The 19,066-nt window shown below is 39.8% G+C and overlaps 1 protein-coding gene across 1 annotated transcript in view; it reads left to right on the forward strand.

The window, feature by feature from the left end:
- Positions 1–19,066, forward strand: part of il11ra (interleukin 11 receptor, alpha) — a 51,470-nt gene that overhangs the window by 14,199 nt on the left and 18,205 nt on the right. The gene's annotated exons all lie outside the window — the stretch shown is intronic.

Consider the following 19,066-nt stretch of genomic DNA (forward strand, 5'->3'; position numbering starts at 1 on the left):
AGTTTTAAGTTTTTTTTGCCTGTATGCCCTCTAGTGTCACCACACACACACCACTTATGAATAGATAGGAGTTAAAGGTTAGTTTTTGCCACCAGGGTTTTGATTCATTGATTCTGTCTTGTCAGTTTGGGATGATGTAGACAGGAAGTTTGATACTCAATAAAAAATCTAAACATGGTGATAATAAGGCAGTATCTGATGTTCTGATGTCTGCATTTTAGTGTATATATGTGTGTATTTCTATAGTTTCCTGTTAGGTAACTAGGAAGGAGTGATATTTTTAACACAAACTTTGTCTATCATGGTTCAATGGGTAAATAGTGTGTTTTAAGTTATTTTTATTCTCTATTTTTAGTGGGTTGTTTTCACTGGATAGTGTGTTGTTGGCAGGTGCTGTCTGAGCCTCCACGATGATTTGTATTTGGATTAATTTGTCTTGTAGTAATGACATAGTGTCAATGTGGACTAATGATAATACTCCTGCAGTAGAGACAGTTCAGTTCATCATATTTTTGTGTATGCATGTGTGCATTTCTCAGCGTTGCATAAAACAGCAATCTTCAACTATCTGCTTCATGTCTTTATAATTGCTCCCAGCAGTAGTGTGGCGCCAGTCAAATGTACGTGGACGCGCATTTTACACACACACACACACACACACACACACGCAGAAATTCACAAACTCACAGCTCACACAGCAGATGCTCAGTGGAGTGTGGAAAAGCATAACTGGGCAGAATTTGTTGGCTAACCAACCTGCTGGCTTAATGACTTGGACCAAGTTTGGTACAGCTATCATCAGCAGTATATGCATGTGATTTTTTATCTGTGTGTGTGTTTTCATGCAGTTGATATAATGTTTTTTAAGCTTTGACAACAAGCCATCAACTGACACATGGCTGATCTATCTATTGTGGTTAGAATTGAGCTATTTGTTTGGTTAGCACAGAAAGCAAATGCAGCTGGAATAGCAGGAATATGATCATAGTTCTACATTATTTACCCCAAATATCAAGAATTTTACTTTTGAACTGATGAAAAAATAAATAAATAGATGGAATAATAATAATCTTTTCCACTTCCTCTCTCTTCATTTTTTGTTTTCAAGCTGAATTTTTTCTGTCTTTGTGTTTCTGATGACTGGTTGGCTGTGCAGGGCTAGTAATTGATCACACAGCAAAGATTTGTGTGTGTGTATCAGTGTATGCGCCTGTGGCTATGTCTGCCTGTGTGTAAGGCCTTGTTGGATAACAGAGAGCAGATGTGGGTGGGTAGGTGGGTGTATGTTTAAAGCGCTTGTCATTGGCTCATGCGGTGCAGATGTTTGTTGGGCCATCATCTTCCTCTGGCTACTACCAGCGCTGACTCAATCTGTGCTGCTACATTTCAGGTGCTGAACCAAACAGCATCAATTAGGCTCACGATGCAAGAATATTCATAAATGCATCATTCTCAGGCTGTGTGATCCATCTGAGCTCAGTGGTAGATTCATGACTGATGTTTAGGCCAGTATACAGATGACTGGGAGTCTTAACCAGGACACTATCGCTATGGAATTTTCCAGACCACAGTTATAAAGTGCTGCGGTTTACGGTAATATTCTGGTACTGCCAGCTGACTCCACTTGAATGCAGTCCAGACAGTTAAGCATAGTTAAACACAGCCAAACATGTTGAGAGGTGAGATCACATCTACAGTTGATTTTGTTTGTGGAAAAGTTTCCTTTGTCACCTTTTCGTTCTTGGTTCATTTAGGTCGATTCCACGTTAACAAGAAAACCAGAGCTTGTAAACAAATGTCACCAGAGTTTTCTCTGCAGCTGGTTTGGTTAACATTCCTATCTCTAATTAACTGCACCTCAGTCTTTTTGAAAGGGTACAAGGTGCCATTGTTTACTGTCAGCCACACCATGCTTGTCCAATAAGTTACACAAGTAAAGTTAGCATCTTCTATATGGTGAATGCCTCACATGTTTACATCTTCTGTCTGGAGCAGGGCTGTAAACTAACTTTTTGGCTCACCTGCCAAGGGGACCGGTAGATGAAAAAATCTACCGGCCAAGTAAATTTTTTACCGGCCAAGTAATAAATTGCCTCTTTTTGTTACATATACATCTGTTTCAGTACTTTTCATTGAGATAACAGTATTATATAGCGATATATATATTAGGAAAGAGACCAAAATATTATTCAAAATACATTTTTAATATTTTGAATATTCAAAACATTGCGAACATGGGCAGTGCCAGTACCAGTTAACCTCCTGTTCTGATAACAAATGATAATAACAAAATTCAAGGAAAAAAAAAAAAAAAATAGAACAGAACAAAGTGGATCAGTGCATGATCTTTGGTCTCTTCTGATAAAGACGTCAGAGCAGTCACGGCAGGTTGAGTGAAGAGATGCTCGGACTGAGCCCGAGACACTGATTTGCAAACAGCGTGACATTTTTCTTCCTTCGTGCTCTCGGATGGTCTCGAGTTTCATCGTTTTATTGCCAACCACAATTAATTGGTGCGCTGCTTTCTCCCCTATACTCTTTCTTTTTGGGTCACTCACACCGGGTATGTGCCTCCACATTGCTGCGCCGGAACAACACTGCGCGGGCTGGTGGTGACGCGTGGAGGCTGATTTATACTACTGCGTCAAGTCGACGCCGTCACGACGCAGAGCCTCTGAGTCGACGTGAACCCCCGACACAGAGCCTCTGCGTCCGTCAACGTGCACCTCCAAAAATGTCTAGGCATTTTATCGCAGCAATGTTTTGCTATATTGTGACAAACACTTACCTGCCCCATGGCATGTAGCCCTCCAAAATTAAGTCGCCAGGGGAATATTTTAGTCGCATTTGGCGAGTGGCGACCGTTAGTTTACAGCCCTGGTCTGGAGGCATTATGGGTTCCCAGGAAATTATAGCACTGAAAAGCGCAGTATCATTTAAATATGGGGATAATGATGCACATTTTCAGACAGTCCTCTGAAAGGCAGGGTGTATATAGTGCCACAAATAGTTGTGTAACAGATAGAAGAGAGAGAAAAGAAGTTCAAAACGTAGCTCCTTTCTCACCTCTGCACAGCTGGCCTATCACAATGTGAAGTAGGTGTTAATGTTGGATTGATAGCCCCTCAATCTGATGTCGGAAAAGTGTACGTGTGTAAATATACTGGTGTCTCTCTCAGTTTAGCTGCACCCTAGCACATTAGTAGAGTTTTTGCACAATATGACCATAAGATTTAGAATATTATGCAAATCATTGGAATATAAAGACAGTAATCGCAAAAATCTTACTTAACATGATTTTCCAGTGGTACATAACCCTGGGAATTCACTTTCCATTTAGAATAATGGCCTGCTTCTACACAGCAGTGCGTTTGTGTGCTTGGTGTGAAAGGTTGAGGTGCAAGTCATTCATCATTCGTCAAGTAGTGTCTCGTTCCCAGAGCTGGATCCAAAAACTGTGGCATATTTTGAACCATGAGTTTTGCGTACTGTTACACCCTCACAAGAGGGTTTGTCATGACTCGTGTTGGCAGCTGAGGAGGTTCCACTGAACAACATCTGCTTGGCCACTCTGTTCACGATCCTTTGGCTCTCCTGCGGGAGTGCTTGAGAGCCACTAAGTTGGAACAAAACGATGTGGCTTATATAAGTGATTTTCAATGCAGAGTTTATGAAGCTGGTTACTAAGCAAAAGAGAAGTTGGATAACTTACTGGAAAAAAATAAAATACCCTCTCTTTAGGTCACAGAAATGACATCGGTCCTGGAGATCAAGACTCGTTCTGTCATCTGTAAAAAAAAAAAAAAAAAAAAAACTTCTGATCTTCACTACTTTGTATTTAACAATTTAACCTAAAGATGCTTCATGATTCTGGTTTGTTATGTGAGCTATGTTTACCCTGCCTTTCATACCTTATTATGCTTATTTTTCTTAGAGTATATGAACACCTCATGGGCCATGTTACAACCCCATGTACATAATTTAAGAGGGAAGTTTATAAAAATGATGATTTGGATGTGATGTGGATGTATTTGTCACATCCCATCAAAATGGCTTTAAATAGGTTTCTTTGCATAGAAACATACCTTGTGCTTAGTATAGATCAAGCACTTCATTCTGTAGCAGGTATATAATGAGACAGATGTACAACGGTGAATTCTTTGACAGTGTATTTGTTATGCCAGTGAAGGGTTTGCTATTTGCTCAGGAGATTTAGCTGCAGATCTTCTATGGTTAGTTGTGGGGCTTTGCCAGCGCCAGATCTTCCTTTCATTCAGCCCCTCTGCGACTCTGTATACAAGACACAGAAGATTCAAATTCTGGCTATGGTTTGCATTTAGCACATGGTGTGAACTGTGGCATTGTCCGCCAGCACAGAGCGTTTGTTTTGTTTTTTTCAATCATCCCTCGGAAGCAGTATAACATAAATACATAGGAAGGTCCTGGTCGGGGTTATGCAGTTGTCATCTCGTATATCTCACACTTTTTTCCTCTTCCTCCTCCATCATCACAGATCTTCCAGTTGGGGAATAACTCTTTAACTCTGCAGGATGTAATACGTCACCAGATTTTCTACAGAGAAACTTCAACAGAAATTTGCTGACTGATTCCTGAACAACAGGCTTGGCTTCGAACGTCCGGCATCCGCTGAACTATTGTTGATCATTGGTTATTAAAGGCCGTTAGGATTTCCATACTTCCTTCTTTCCTTGCCAAAACGGTGGTTTGCCAGATGGATTTCAATATGAAGTTGGTTCTCTGCAGCTTTAATTTCCGACTGCTGTTGCTTTTTTCTTTTTCTTTTCTGATGACGCCTAAAAGTTGGTAGTTTCTTGGGCTGCAATCATCAATTTTCTAGTCTATAAAATAAGAGAAAGTAATGAAACATTTCTCTAACAATTTCCTAGAGCCTAAGATGACTTTGAATGTTTTCTCTTTGTATTACACAAGATTTTCTGGTTACAACAAAAAATCCTCATACTTTAGAAGCTGGAGTCAGGGAAGCATTTTTTGCTCAAACAAATGAAACGATTAATCAGTTATGAAAATTTATGTTGATTTCCTATCATATGAAGCTGAATCATACACGCCTCAATATTAATTTAGTTCCTGTGTACTCTGAAGCAAGGAGAGAACTGAAAAGGAAAAGTATTTTTTCTTGTGTTTTTATTGGACTTTTAAGATTTATGTTGACGACTATATGCACAATGTACTTTTGAGTAGTTTCATACCCTCTGGGTTATTGATTTTTCATCAAACTGGATAGCTGTTTTTGAGGGGAACCATTGCATAGCCGTCAAAAGGAGGTGCATGTGGATAATTTTGCGCTTTCTTCTGGTGTGTGTGTGCGTTGTATTTGATACTCTCTATAGTGTCTGTTTCTTTACAGTCTCTGAATTTTCTCTCCAGTTTGTCATATACATGTGTAAACCACTGACAGAAATGTACTTACTCACATCCATGTGGGTATAACTTAAAGGCTGAGGGACGCGCGCGTGTGCGTGTGCGTGTGCGTGTGTGTGTGTGTGTTCGTGTGTGTGTGTGTTAGTTCAGCTTTCACCCCATTATGCATTTCAGTGAGTGTTTGTTTATATGTGAGGTTGGCTTCAGTATTACAAACTTGTATGCTAGCTGGGTTGTGGTCTTCATTCAACTGTGTGTGTGTGTGTGTGTGTGTGTGTGTGTGTGTGTGTGTTGTGTGTGTGTGTTTGTGTGTGTGAATAGCTGGCATATGGTAGCCATCTTGCCCTGGCGGCAGAGCTGGAGGAAATTCCAGCGTTGTAGAGCCGAGGCCAAGATACTGCCGCTGCATACACACACAACACAGTACAGGTTTGTGATACTGGTGCCAAACTCGGACACACAAAGTCATATTTTTACTCTTTGAAAGGACAAACACGTTGATGGAAAATTCTACTTTCAGTAACAAGTCAAAAGCTGTTTTGCATTTTCTCATTGCACAACCTATAATTACTTTAATAATATTCTCACTCTCTTCTCTCTCTCTCTCTATCTCACTCTCTCTGTCTGTCTCTCTCTCTCTCTCTCTCTCTCTCTCTCTCTCTCTCTCTCTCTCTCTCTCTCTCTCTCTCTCTCTCACTCTCTCACACACACACACACACACACACTCAAGCCTTGGTCTGTGGATTGGCTGGGTGCTATCTCGGTACACACATGGCACCCATTACTCCTTGTGTGTTTAGGCTTGGGCAGAAGTTGGAAGTAAGCCTAGGAGCTCGACGGCTAGATAGTACTGGCAAGGTTTAGTTTCTGTCGTCTCTGTTTTCAGTGTTAACCGTGGCTTAAGGTATTTATATAGGCCATTTATCATGCTGTGTATGGTTAGAGCCACTGCAGAAGTCCAACTTTTTGTATTTATCTTGTATTAGCAGTGCCTGCGGTGGTGGGCTTCACAAAGCATCAGCTCTGTATTGTTCCTCCAGAAGCCAACAGACAAAACTTAAATAACTGATTTTGTCAGTTGTTAAGTGCAATCTTTGAATTTCTGAATCTTTAATTTGGAAAGCAGAGTTCTATAAAACACTTGTTAAGAAGCAGGTGAATTCAAAGGCTTAAATTTAGCACCTGTAGTCCAAAACCCTGTGAGACTGTTCTGTATCTCTACCTTCCTGTCTCCTCCCGAGCTCGCCAGACATTTCCATTATGACTTTGGCTTCCTTGGTAACAGGTTTCCTATGCTTATCGACTTTTCTTATGCCCCTCGGGAACGCAACCTCTCATTTTTCAGCTTCACTCCTTATCTCACGCGCTCTCAAGGCCTGTCCACATTAGATGATTTTGATTTCAAAGCCTGACCTGAACCTCTCTGCCTCTATTTTCCCAACAAGACTGGACACTAATAGCATTTATCTTTCTCTCTTTATATCTCAGTTAACTCTGTCTTCTGTGGTTTTCTTCCTCTTTGATTTAAATTCTTAGTAGCTCTCTCTCTCTCTCTCTCTCTCTCTCTCTCTCTCTCTCTCTCTCTCTCTCTCTCTCTCTCTCTCTCTCTCTCTCTCTCTCTCTCTCTCTCTCTCTCTCTCTCTCTCTGTGTTTCTTGTCACCTTCCGCTGCATGCACCCAGCCAGCCTGGACCAACCAAATGTAAGAATCAGTAAAAAAAAAATCTTGTGAGGCTTCAATTGATCTTCAGAGCGCCACATACTGGAGTCTGACCAACCATTAGGGCCGGTGTTTCCCCTCAGCTTGACAGCTGATCAGATTATCCTGCAGAGTGAACAGGCTCAGCACCGGACACGTTGGCCTTCCTGACAACTTGTATAACACTGGAGCCTAACAAGATTTTCCTCATGTTTAATTCTCCCAGTGGGGCTTTGTTAAGTGAGGAAAGGAAAAGAGAATGAAGAAAAATAAATTTCTCTTATCTCAAAAAATATTTGACACTAGTGAATATTTGAATTTGGTAAAAAAAAATCTTTTGAAAAGTGTCATATTATCCCTAAAAATAAAGTCATTTAATTTTTAAAAAAATAAGTGTTGATTGTGTACTGTCACCTATTTGTCCTTGCACTTGACAATGACCTCTCCTGGACAAATGGACAAATTGAACGTCAGGTTTCGGACAAAATCAGATATTGTGTGATCTTATCATCTGTTATCATGTGTTAAGCAGGCATTTGGGGCTTCAATGCCACAAAGTAGAATATCTCCACGAGGCACAAAGAGGGAACGGAACAGAGGGCCAGCAGAATAAAAATAGCAGCTTGAAAAAGCTGAATGTGATTGGCAGCAGTCTAACGGATATTGGTGTTCAGTATCATCGAGGAAACAGGCTGTGAAACAGATAGAAAGATAGAGAGAGACGGTAGAGGCAGAAAATTGTGTGAGCTGTTTTCATCCACACATCTACCAACATCTCTGGTATATAATTAAATTGCTCTCATTTTTGGCTTTTAACAGATTTTCACAAATAAAATTAGTAATAAAACAGGCAGATCACTTTAAACTGATTTTATGTTCTCTCACAGAATGCTTCAAGCAGTGTAGGTAATGAAACCGGGGAGAAAGCTCAGATCTAAGTTAGAAAAAAAGCTTAAATAGTCATTGAGTAAAGCATTTTAAAATTTAATACGTTTCGACCAGTTTTTTGACAGTGAAATAAACATCAATTAATTCTTGAATGTTGAGGGGTCAATTGGGCAGTTTCTTACCTTATGCAGGATGGCAGCTTGCTGAGTCCTCACACAGCCTTGACAAACATATAATTTGAAAGAAAGTTCAAAGCCTCACTAATCCATCTCTGTAAACCATTTTTAGATCTTTATATCACTTTGACAGCATAGCTAACTGCTAATTTTGAGACATGAAAACATACAAAAAAGAACTGTAACATGGGAAAAATTATTAGGATAGATGAGAAAAAACTGAGTGAGTGGCCTTTCAAAAGAAAGCAGGACTATGACTCAAAATCAAAAGGGTTTAAGATCAGTAACCATGTTATTTGGGGTATTCCATGATCAGGCTTGTGCTCTGTACATACAATACAGTCTCTATACTGCACAAAGAGTCAAAAGCTATTCTCTAGGTACAGCTGTCCTCACTTGTTCCATTGACCCTGAAACACACACACACACACACACACACACACACACACACACACAAACCCACAAAGAGAACAAATGACGTGCACACTTTTAAACAATGCAGACGTCTCTGTCACACTGACAGGCAGGTAGACAGGCACGTATAGACAGAGACATACATGTGCACAAACACACTTAGACCCAGGCTTTCACTGAGGAGTTTCACATATGGAAACACAACACAAACACACACACACACACGTCAGTCAGCGGTGTTGTTATCGCCTGGAAAGGTCAGATGGACTGCGTGTGCAGTGGTTGCCATAGTGACCTGAGTAAACACCAGACCCATTGTAGTCCGCCCCCACCATCTTGGCTTGACCTCCCCATGTTGGTTTAGTGCATGTACATGTGCACACACTTACATACACAGTCATACTGTGTTCTCATACTTAGACACACACATACAGTTGTATCACTTGTGTTAGTTAATCCCTCAATTTGTCATAATTTCCTTAGTCCTCAGTGCAGGTAGCCACAATGAGACACACACACACACACGCACGTGCATAGACGCTGAGTACCAAATTGTGCAGGCAGTGGGATAAATTAAACATTAGTCTTTGTTAATCTTTAATTTATGACATAAACTCTAATGACTCTCATGAACAGGACATCCTGTAATAATTTGTTATGTCACCAAGCAGCAAAAGTGAGTAAGTGTGTGTACAGAAAATTATGTTAAAGCCACTAATCTGACTTGGACAGACTTTAATCCGACTGCAGAGGTGTTTGTGTGTAATTTAATTTTATTGGCTTGTTTTGGTGCATTTTTAACTCCTAACATCTACATTCCTGCTCATCTGTTGGGTTTCCCCTGTATTTAAGCCCCCTGTCTTCTGCTCTTTCTCCTCCCCTCTCCCTCTTCTTTTCTTTTCTCTGTCTTTCTCACCCTCTCACTGTCTTGCCTTTTCTCTTGTGAAGCTGACTGAATGTGCAGTGGCATGCCAGAGTGTGAGTGACTCACCATGTGGGATTGTGCTGCCACAGAGAGGACAGACTAAAAGAGAGCCCATTTGGATTGGATTACTCATCCTCAGTGTGCGCACACCTCATTTTACTATGAAGTCCTTTTTATCATCATGTCTGGATTTACGCTTAAAAAAAAAAAAAAAAAAAGAAGCCCCTTTGCCTTCTTCCTTTTCTCAGCTCTCCTGTTTCTGATTTTCCTTTTCACGGTGCTTCTAGGCACAGCTATTGTTTTTGACTTTTGCCAGGATGCCTTCGCTTTCACCCTTGACCTCATTATTACTGTTGGCTTGGAAGGAATGTTTTTCACCCAGGAATTTCAGCATGTTCTGTTTCTGCAATTATCTTTAATCAATCTGGTTATGGTACTGATGTGGACAAAAATAGGAGCAGTTTTATTTCCAAGAGCAAATTGTGCATTTGGGGGATTTGGGACTTGTCTGTTGTTTTGTGTCTCTGTGCATGTGTGAATACTTGCATTATGGGTGCATCCTGGTGACAATATCCATGGCTACATTCCTCTGTCTATGCTGTAAGAGTTACAGTAGGTGACTCGTGGGGGGGTGAGTCACAGAAGAGGCTTAAGAGTAGACACACAAACACACACACACTCACACCGCCTATGGAAAGAAAGAGTGTTGAAATTGGAAAAGCTCATAGTGGTCTTTAACATTGTTGGTCTACTATTGGCAGTTATAATGTGTAACATGGCAACTCTTTTGCTGTGAGCACTGTTGTTCAGTAACTAGTGGGATAAGAGAGTAAAGGATTGTGTTCCCAACCACTGCGCAGGTACCTTGGTACCGTAGGGGTGTCAAAGCCCACCATGGATATGTTTGCACTGTGGTTTTTCACATTTAGCTTCAGAAAGACCTCATCCTCCTGCAGCTGAGGGAAAGTGGTTTGTGGTATTATCAGGCTTGTAGAGATTCAAGTAGCCGTGTGGCTTCCAGAGGGAGTTTCAGTATCACTCTGATAGGCTGAGGAGTGAGCTCAGCTGTGCCTTCAGTGGTTTTACTGAACTGCCAATGATTTGTGTCAGATTTTTGCATCAGAAGAAAAACCTTTGTGATCCTGGTTATCTTTAAACTGAGCGCCTCCACCCATATACACACACACACACACACACACACACACACACACACACACACACACACACACACACACACCCAAATGCTTTTTAAGGTTTCAGTTCATTTTGAGTGGAGAGGTGATCATATCTGATAGTTGAATTTCCTGTGTGAAAATTAGTTTGGAGGAGGTGATGCTTATTATTTCCTCCCTTTGTGATTTTTGCAAAATCAAATGTAGTACAGAAATCTTGCGCAGTGGAGCCTTAAAAGTTTCTTCTCAGGAATCAGATAAAATGTACACAACAGAGATGAAAGGACGGCCTTCTCTTGTTCTTGTGTTTTTTTTTACTTAAAACTTCCATCTGTTTCCGTCTGATAGATCAGACCAAAGGAGCAGCACTCCTGCAACCTGCTGCAACAACTTGGATTCTTGCAGTCAGAAAAAAATGGCTAATTTTCCCCAAAACAGAAAAAGACAAGGGGGGAATGAATACCACACTCTCAAGTTTGCTTCAGGTTTTATCAAGTTCACTGTATCTAACCCAAGATCCCCTGGTTTGGTGTTTTCTTTGGCTGAGATAAAATATGCTGGTTTGATAGTCCTCTAATGTGGCCATCTCCAGTAATGGCTCCAAATTTTTGGGTGGAACCTGAGATAGTAAATCTAGACATGCGGCTGCATTTACTAAACGCGCACACACACGCACATGCTCACTCTCAGAACAGACCCACTGTACAAACACAGCCGAGCTAGAAGAAAAAACTCATGCAACAGGTCAATTGACACTCAAGTACGAGCAGGAACATGTTGTTCAGGGGCACGAGGACAGCTTAGCACTTTGCTTTCAGGGGACTGCATTGTTTCCAAGTGTTAAGGAAGGATCATTAGAAAACTTTGTGTAAATATGTTTATTGGACTTTGCACTGTTTGGCATTAGAGGAAATAAAGAGCTCCTGTGCAGGAAAACACAGATGGGGAGGGAGAGAGGAGCTCTGTAAATGTGCTGATGTCGAAGTAGAGATAAGAGAGAGCAAATGGGAATTGATCAGATGGAAAAATTACACGGGAGTCAAGGAAAAGTGCAGGGAGGTACAAGAAGACGCAACCCTGCATGTTCTGATCTCTAGTTACTCTGGAGGGAAGCAGGAAAAGGGGAGGCGGTAAGCCATTAGAAAGTATGACATAAATATGTTTACTGAACCTTGAACGTTCTGGCGTTAGAGGGATGGAAAACATAGCCAGGGATTGACTGAAAAGTAGAGTGGAAAAAAAAAGTTTGTGTCAAGGTCTAAAAAAAGTAAGAGACACAGACTGAAAGAGGTGGACAGGGAGGAAAAAGTGTCCTTGGGATTTACCATCAGGCTTGACTTTGTAGACAAGCATCTGAATCAATATTCCCTGAACCTATTTACGACGTTCAATAAATATTTACTGCTTTTTTCACTTGAGGGATTTCTGAAGGCAGAGAAATGTCCTTTTCTTATTATTTATTGTATGGCTGGGCCATTTCGCAAATGTAAAAGTCCCAGCAATGTCATTTTAGTTGGAAAAAGAGCCATGTTAATATCTTTTTCTTTTCTATTATCAATCTTTCCAGTGTCAAATACTTACCACCTGTAGGCTTATATGGCAGCCCACAACAGTTTGTAGCTTGCTTAACAGCTGAAGTCTGCTTCAAAGATAAAAAAGTCAAAACACCTAAGAAACTTCAGAGCACTCCTGCAGCATAATCCACTTTTCCACTGTAGAACCATATGTGAAAAAAAGGCTTCTCCAAAGAAAAGCTAAATACTGTATTATATTTGTATTATATTATTGTTGAAGTGACTTTAGAGAGGGGGATTATGCTTCTTCTTTTTTGCCTTTGACTCTTCAGTGGATTCCACTCTGACACTGGGACAAGCTATGATCTGTCCTAGTGCCCCCTTTGAAGCCGACAGGGGGATGACTCCTTGATTCATAAAAGACTCCTTCAGTGCACAATACAATGTATAAAATGTGTAGCAGCTTTTATTATCCTTCTGGACTGTAGCATGATGTGTTTTCCAGTCCTGTAAACATTGGCAAATGCCAGCTGGGCTGCATGCACAGAATGTACTGAATGTAAAGAGGCTTAAGAAAGCATGATGGGAGGGATGGACAGAGAAAAAAGGAATGTAAGCAAGTGAAGGAGACAGGAGTCAGTGAGATTTGACTTTGCTGAGTTTGCTGTATGAAGTTGATGGTGCCATAGTGGCGAATGTATCACTGCCGTGTGAGATCATGAGGTACCAGAGGACACAGAGTTTGTCTCTGCACCCCCTATAAAGATATGAAGAACTCTGTGTACATTTTGTGGGTACTTTGTGGGTGTCTTAGTCTCAACCCCACTGTTTTCGCAATTGTTTTTTGGCTGAAACACATTCAGCACTTGACTCCAAATGGAGGTGATGGAATCCACTATTCATGGATTGATCTGTATCTAGTAATGTGCTACATGTGTGTTTTGCTCTTAAATTGCTAAAATATGTTTTGAAAACCAGGCCAGGGTGATTTAGATTGACCAGAGGTGTGATGATAAATTGTCCATGGTACTTTTCCCACTGTGGTTAAGTTGTTAATGGTGTGTTTTATTTTGTAGGGTCAAAGTTTTGAACCTTCAACAGTTAGTGTGGGAAACAATGGAAAATATGGCTGAATAAATAAACGCAAGATGTGAAAAAAATGTAAGGAAAGTAATTATTGTTCTTCTAATTTTGCATGGAAATATAGAAGACAAAGGGAGATTAGCTGAACTGTTTGCTCTGTCCTGTATTGTAAGACGGCTGTGTCTTCAAAGTTTTGCCTCACCGTGTATTTTGCCATCAAAATTTTTACGTACAGTGGCCAGGATGTGCCAATCCAGTGAGTGAATGGGATTAAAATTGCCGCTTTTCCAGGGAAGTTGATTTGATGACTTCGGTATATAGGTCAATGGCGTGTCCTGAGGCCACCAGTGCGGAGTTTACATAGGACACAATTGATGCTTTCCCTGTATTGTACCTGTATATACAGTACATCGCCCAGTGACTCATTTTCTGATATTTCTGCCCCTCAGTTTTCCTGACTCGTCCCTCATGCTGAAACCAGAAGTCATCATCCTGTTTGTTACATCATCATCCCTATTATCTCACTCACATCAGCACTGTTAAGCAGAAGCTAAAATTGACCTAGAGCGCTCTCAATCAGTGTCTGAAATTCACCCAGGATATTATCACCGTTGTTTAGACGTTGGCAGCTTCATAGCACTTGTATGAGCCAAACATAACACCTTGTTCTCCTGATGAAATGTTGATTATGTTTGTGTTATGGTTTAAACAAGCACGATCTGTTTGGCAGGGAGACCTTATGCTTACAGAGATGCCAAGCACCAGAGTTTACATGTTTAATCTCACTAACAGCAAATCTGTAAAACCCTGTTTATTTTTGTAGAAGCCCAGTATCACACACAGATGTGAAGGAAACATATCTGTAATGTAGTTCTTTAAATTCGGCATTTGCTGGACATGGTAATGCAAACGTTTGGGTGCAGATATTTCCCCAAGTATTCGGGAAGTAAAAAGAGGTTTATACAGATGTCTTGTCTTTGTGTCCGACTTTTATTTTGGCAGAAGTAACCTCACTATTTCTGCCAGCATATCGTGGTACAAGACACCCTGTTTCCATCCTCCCTTTGTAGCTGTCCATCTTTGTCAATGACACATGAGGACCAGCTGCAATCTCAACTAAAGCTACTCATAGGCATCCTTTCTTTGTGAAGTCTCTTACACTCTGCTGATCCTGTTGACTGGCTGTCAACCTTTAGAAGAAACTTTGTTTTGGTTTTCCTCTGCAGCTCGATATAGCACAGATGATGATGTAGCATTACAAGTAAATGAAAGTAAAGCTGTCACTGAATGAGCTTCCTGTCAGTACATGTATGTTTTTTGTACAAATCTTGCTTCAATTGTAACAAGCAAATCTTTTCTGTTTTTGCTGCAGACTAGGGAAACCTTAGACCACATTTGAAGACAAGACAAGATTCCCCCCAAAACCTTTGTATGTAAGCAAAAAACAGGAAATTTTAGCAGTGAGTAATAATCATTTCTAATCCATCAAATCCTTTCAAGACTCCAGCCTAACTTTTTTCATAACCGGGCCGGAAGCATCCTGAAAAACAATTTTAACTGTCCCAAAATCAAAATATTGTTCCTTTCCTTGTTATTATACAGACTTAGACTTAATAGACAGACTTTATAGTTTGATAAAATAGTTATGTTTATATATGTAGATATATACTCCCTGCCACAGTCCTGTATTTGCTCCTGATATCCCACATTAATGATGGAGTGGGGATAAAAATTGATCCCTGACTTTTGACTTGGACTGGCCCACCAAAACCCATCAGGAGAGACCATCACATATGGCCTGTGTTACACTTAGCAAGAATCATATAGTAAAAAGAGGATTAATTAATGATGATTTCTAGAACAATACATGAAATCGAGCTCGCACATTAAAGTGTAGTTCTTTTTTCACTTTCTGAGGGTTAATTTTTTGCCAAGAGGCTGGTGACTGTTTCAATTCAGTGCCCAATAAAAAAACACATCCGTTAAAATGTGTCCTTAAGTTACCTCAGACTTTTTTTTTTTTTTTTTTTTGAAGGCCTCTTGGTGGTCACTCTGGGTTTTGTTTAACCAGCGCAACATATTTGCGAGGTCCTGCCAGTGAGCCGTGACAAAGGGGATAGACAGGCCGGTGTCATGAGTTTTGCACATTTCAGGTCTTGTGCTGAGTGATAGAAACTATAGTAACGGCACGAAAGTACAGGCTCCATTGTAGTCACTAGTCAGTGCTTGTGATTTACTAAATGAGAGTTTAAAATAAGTAAATGAAGGCATCCCAGGGAAGATCTATGTTCTGTTTTTATTATCCCCGGCCTGATGGGATGCCCTTCCCTTGCTGTGGCTGGCACAGCTGGCATAATGATTTCATAATGTTATTCTAAAAATGTTCAAAGAACGAGTGTTTGAACTTTGAAACTTAAAAGTGTGTTTCAAAACCTAAACCCAACCAAGCTGAATAAGGTCCATTCCCCTTTGTATGCAACAGCACAAAAGCTCCAACAAGACAAACTTAAAAGATGTTGGTGGTATTTAGAGTCTGAATGTAACTGAATCAATGAGAACATCTTTGTTTGCTTCATGTGGGCTTCCCTCTTTGAGTGTGTCAAAAACAATAAAAACTTGGAATAATGTGAATTCATCCAACACTCGCCTACTCTCTTCTCTGTGTACCTAATGTGCTCATATTTTGTTTGTTGTAAGAATCCAGACCATAGTCACTGATTCTCATCCTCCGACGCATCACTCGTCTCCCATTTTGCTCTTTGTGAAGCAAAACTCTGTTTGACATTGAAAGAAATCCAGTTTTGAAAATGACAGATGAATCAAATGAAAGCAGCTCACTGCTTTGAGCTGATTGCATCAGACTATTTGTCAACCCTTAGAAAATTTCTCACTGTCTTTCTTTAGAAACATGGCATTGAACAGTTCAAAAGGTGGAGAAGGATGATGAATCACCTCAGAGAATTATAGTTTTTAAAACACTTTAAAACAGTTTTCTTTGACAGGCTGCGTTATTGTTGTTGGCTGAAAAACTGATAACTGCTCCAATTTCAATTTAGGAGGATTGATTGTAGCTGTAGCCACACACATTTTTTAATTTAGTCAACACGAGCATTAGAGTGACATAACAGATACACACTCATTCATGCTTTTTTTCTGACTTTTTGTTTTGCTCCCATCTCCCTAAGTAATGGCGCACTCACTTTACTTTTCACTTTTTATGTCTTTCTGTGTCTTTTTTTTTATTGTTGTTATACTTCAGTTCTGTTATAGTGTACATCACCTCAATCTGACATCATCTGACAGTTTGTGTGATCACAGCTTAAGGCTTTAAAGTCCTCTTTTTACAGCTTAAAACAATCCTTCAATTTGTCTTTATTTGAGGTGGTCGACATGGAAATGTATTTAATCAATGTTTCAAGACTCTCTCTCTCTATGTGTGTGTGTATTTGTACAATATTCATGTATATATATATATATATATATGTGTATATATATATATATATATATATATATATATATGTGTGTATATATATATATATACATATACATACATGAATATTGTTGTCAAGATTTTGTACTGTTTTAAAAATTCTCTTCCACTATACGATGTGTATGCAATGTGTGATTATATAATTGAGTCCACTCTCCAATATCACTCTTATAATGAAGTATCCTCTCTCTTCTACTGTATTAGAGTGTTTCGACCCCAACTTCAGTAATGTCCTATTTGAGCAGGAAAAACATCACACTAGCAAACCAAAACCAATTTTAGGGGTCTTTAATATCCCTTTCTCACCATTGAGCTGCAGTTGAAGGTGTTGATATGCTGATATACTGAATGTATCTTGACGATATGTCATGTTCAGCTCTATAAAAGCAGATGACATCAGAGATAAGATACTGTAAGTGTTTGGCATCATGTGTGTGACTCTGGGCTTAGTAGCACACAAACACATGCATTACATAATCTTAATCGCATTCATAGACCTGTTTTTGTCTCTCTCCCTCGCTCTCGCTCTCTCTCTCTCTCTCTCTCTCTCTGCCCATGACAAAGCAAAAAAGGTGAAACACATGCACACCAACATTACACACAGTGTTTCAGGGTGTCAATTATGCACACAGCTGTCTGTTGTAAATGTCCCCTGAGGATAAAAATATCAGCAAGATCACATCACACTCTCATAACTCCATGACATGTTTCACAGAAAGAGTGAGAAGAGAGTGTAGTTAATGTCTTTATTTGTATGTACTACAATACACATAATAACACCCTCCTCTTCTTTAGAGGACAAGTCCAACTCAAATATAATTTGTATGTTTTTCTTTTTCTTTTTTACTGCTAAAGCACATACATTTTTCCCTTTCTATATAGAGAGAAACTCTTAATGGAAAGACATTTACCGAGTCAAATCATGTCTTTTTCACTTCCATGAAGCTGTAACATGACTATTTTATCATTTTCTGACAGTAACACTGACTCTCAGCCAGACAATGGCGAGACAACACTAAAATAGCCACAGACTCAGTAACACAACACACTCTACCTATGTCTCCTTCTTGTCTGCAAGAAAAGGACGCACGTTCTTGACACATGCTGGACAGGCTTATCAAACAAACTTTCAATGGAGGAAATGTTAGCTGCTAAAGTTAATGAGCTGATCAACTGTAGCACAATAAATATCTTAAAAATCTGCTTGACGATGTCAAGACTGGTGAAAATATCACGCCAGAATAGAGAAAAAGTCTATCTTATGATTTTCTTAAGAAAACGTTTCAGTGATGGTTGACATGTTAAGTGGGTATAATGTTTACCAACAGAACGTTAGCGTTGTCATTGTAAGCATATTATCATAGCATAGCTTTTCTATGCCAATATAGCTTTATTTTATTAAACTGAACTGTAATGAGAGAGATAAAAAAGTCTGTTCCATATATAACACATTTCCTGTTATCCATAGTACCTCCACCAGATCATAGTACAGCTACAAACTAGAGAGAGAATCACACCAGCCGCAACGCCCGTCAACCCATGAGTACTCGATGTGCCCATGTTAGACCAGAAAAGTTTTCGAACGTGGCCTTCATTTAGATGTCAGCAGCAACACCTTTCAGTTTTGTGACTGCAACATGCACAGTCTTGATGCTATTGCGCTTACGAAGTTTGTCCACATACAGAAATATAAGTCCTCAATACTCTCCAGGAACACATTTTGCCATGATAACACACACACTCACAAGGTGAAAACAACACCAGCAACACCATTGCAGCTGCTAACAAATATACTTTTACACTATATTTACTCTGCAAGCCTCTGCTTTTCAAGGTGTGTACATGTTGGTTAGATAGGAAATTGGTTGAATGGGGACAAAACTGGAAGGTGGATCTGTTCTTCAGCACAAGTGGAACTTAAATTTTACTTTTCCCAGAGTTTCTGGGAACAGTAAAGCCAGTGGAAACAAAAAATAACATATTTAATTGGGAAATGTGTGTTTCATTTTGAGAAAGACTCGCAGCAACAATTCCACTAGAGAGAGATGGAGGGCTACCAGTTTTCTCCACCATTGTCTTTGCATTTTTTTGGACTTAATATGCAGTATTGAGGAAATGTCTGGCATAGCTTGATTTGTGACATGTTTACCTTTGTTACCAAGCAGTTTTTTATATTGGTATGTAGTTGGTTTAGCACGGAAATTGACTGAAGAAATTGAATATTTGGGCTGTTCTCTGAAACATTTTTCTTTTGCTTGTGCGAAATGGACTGAAAATGATGATGATGATGATGATGATGATGA

The sequence above is a fragment of the Seriola aureovittata genome, chromosome 18, assembly GCF_021018895.1.
Source record: "Seriola aureovittata isolate HTS-2021-v1 ecotype China chromosome 18, ASM2101889v1, whole genome shotgun sequence".
In the NCBI taxonomy this organism is placed as follows: domain Eukaryota; kingdom Metazoa; phylum Chordata; class Actinopteri; order Carangiformes; family Carangidae; genus Seriola; species Seriola aureovittata.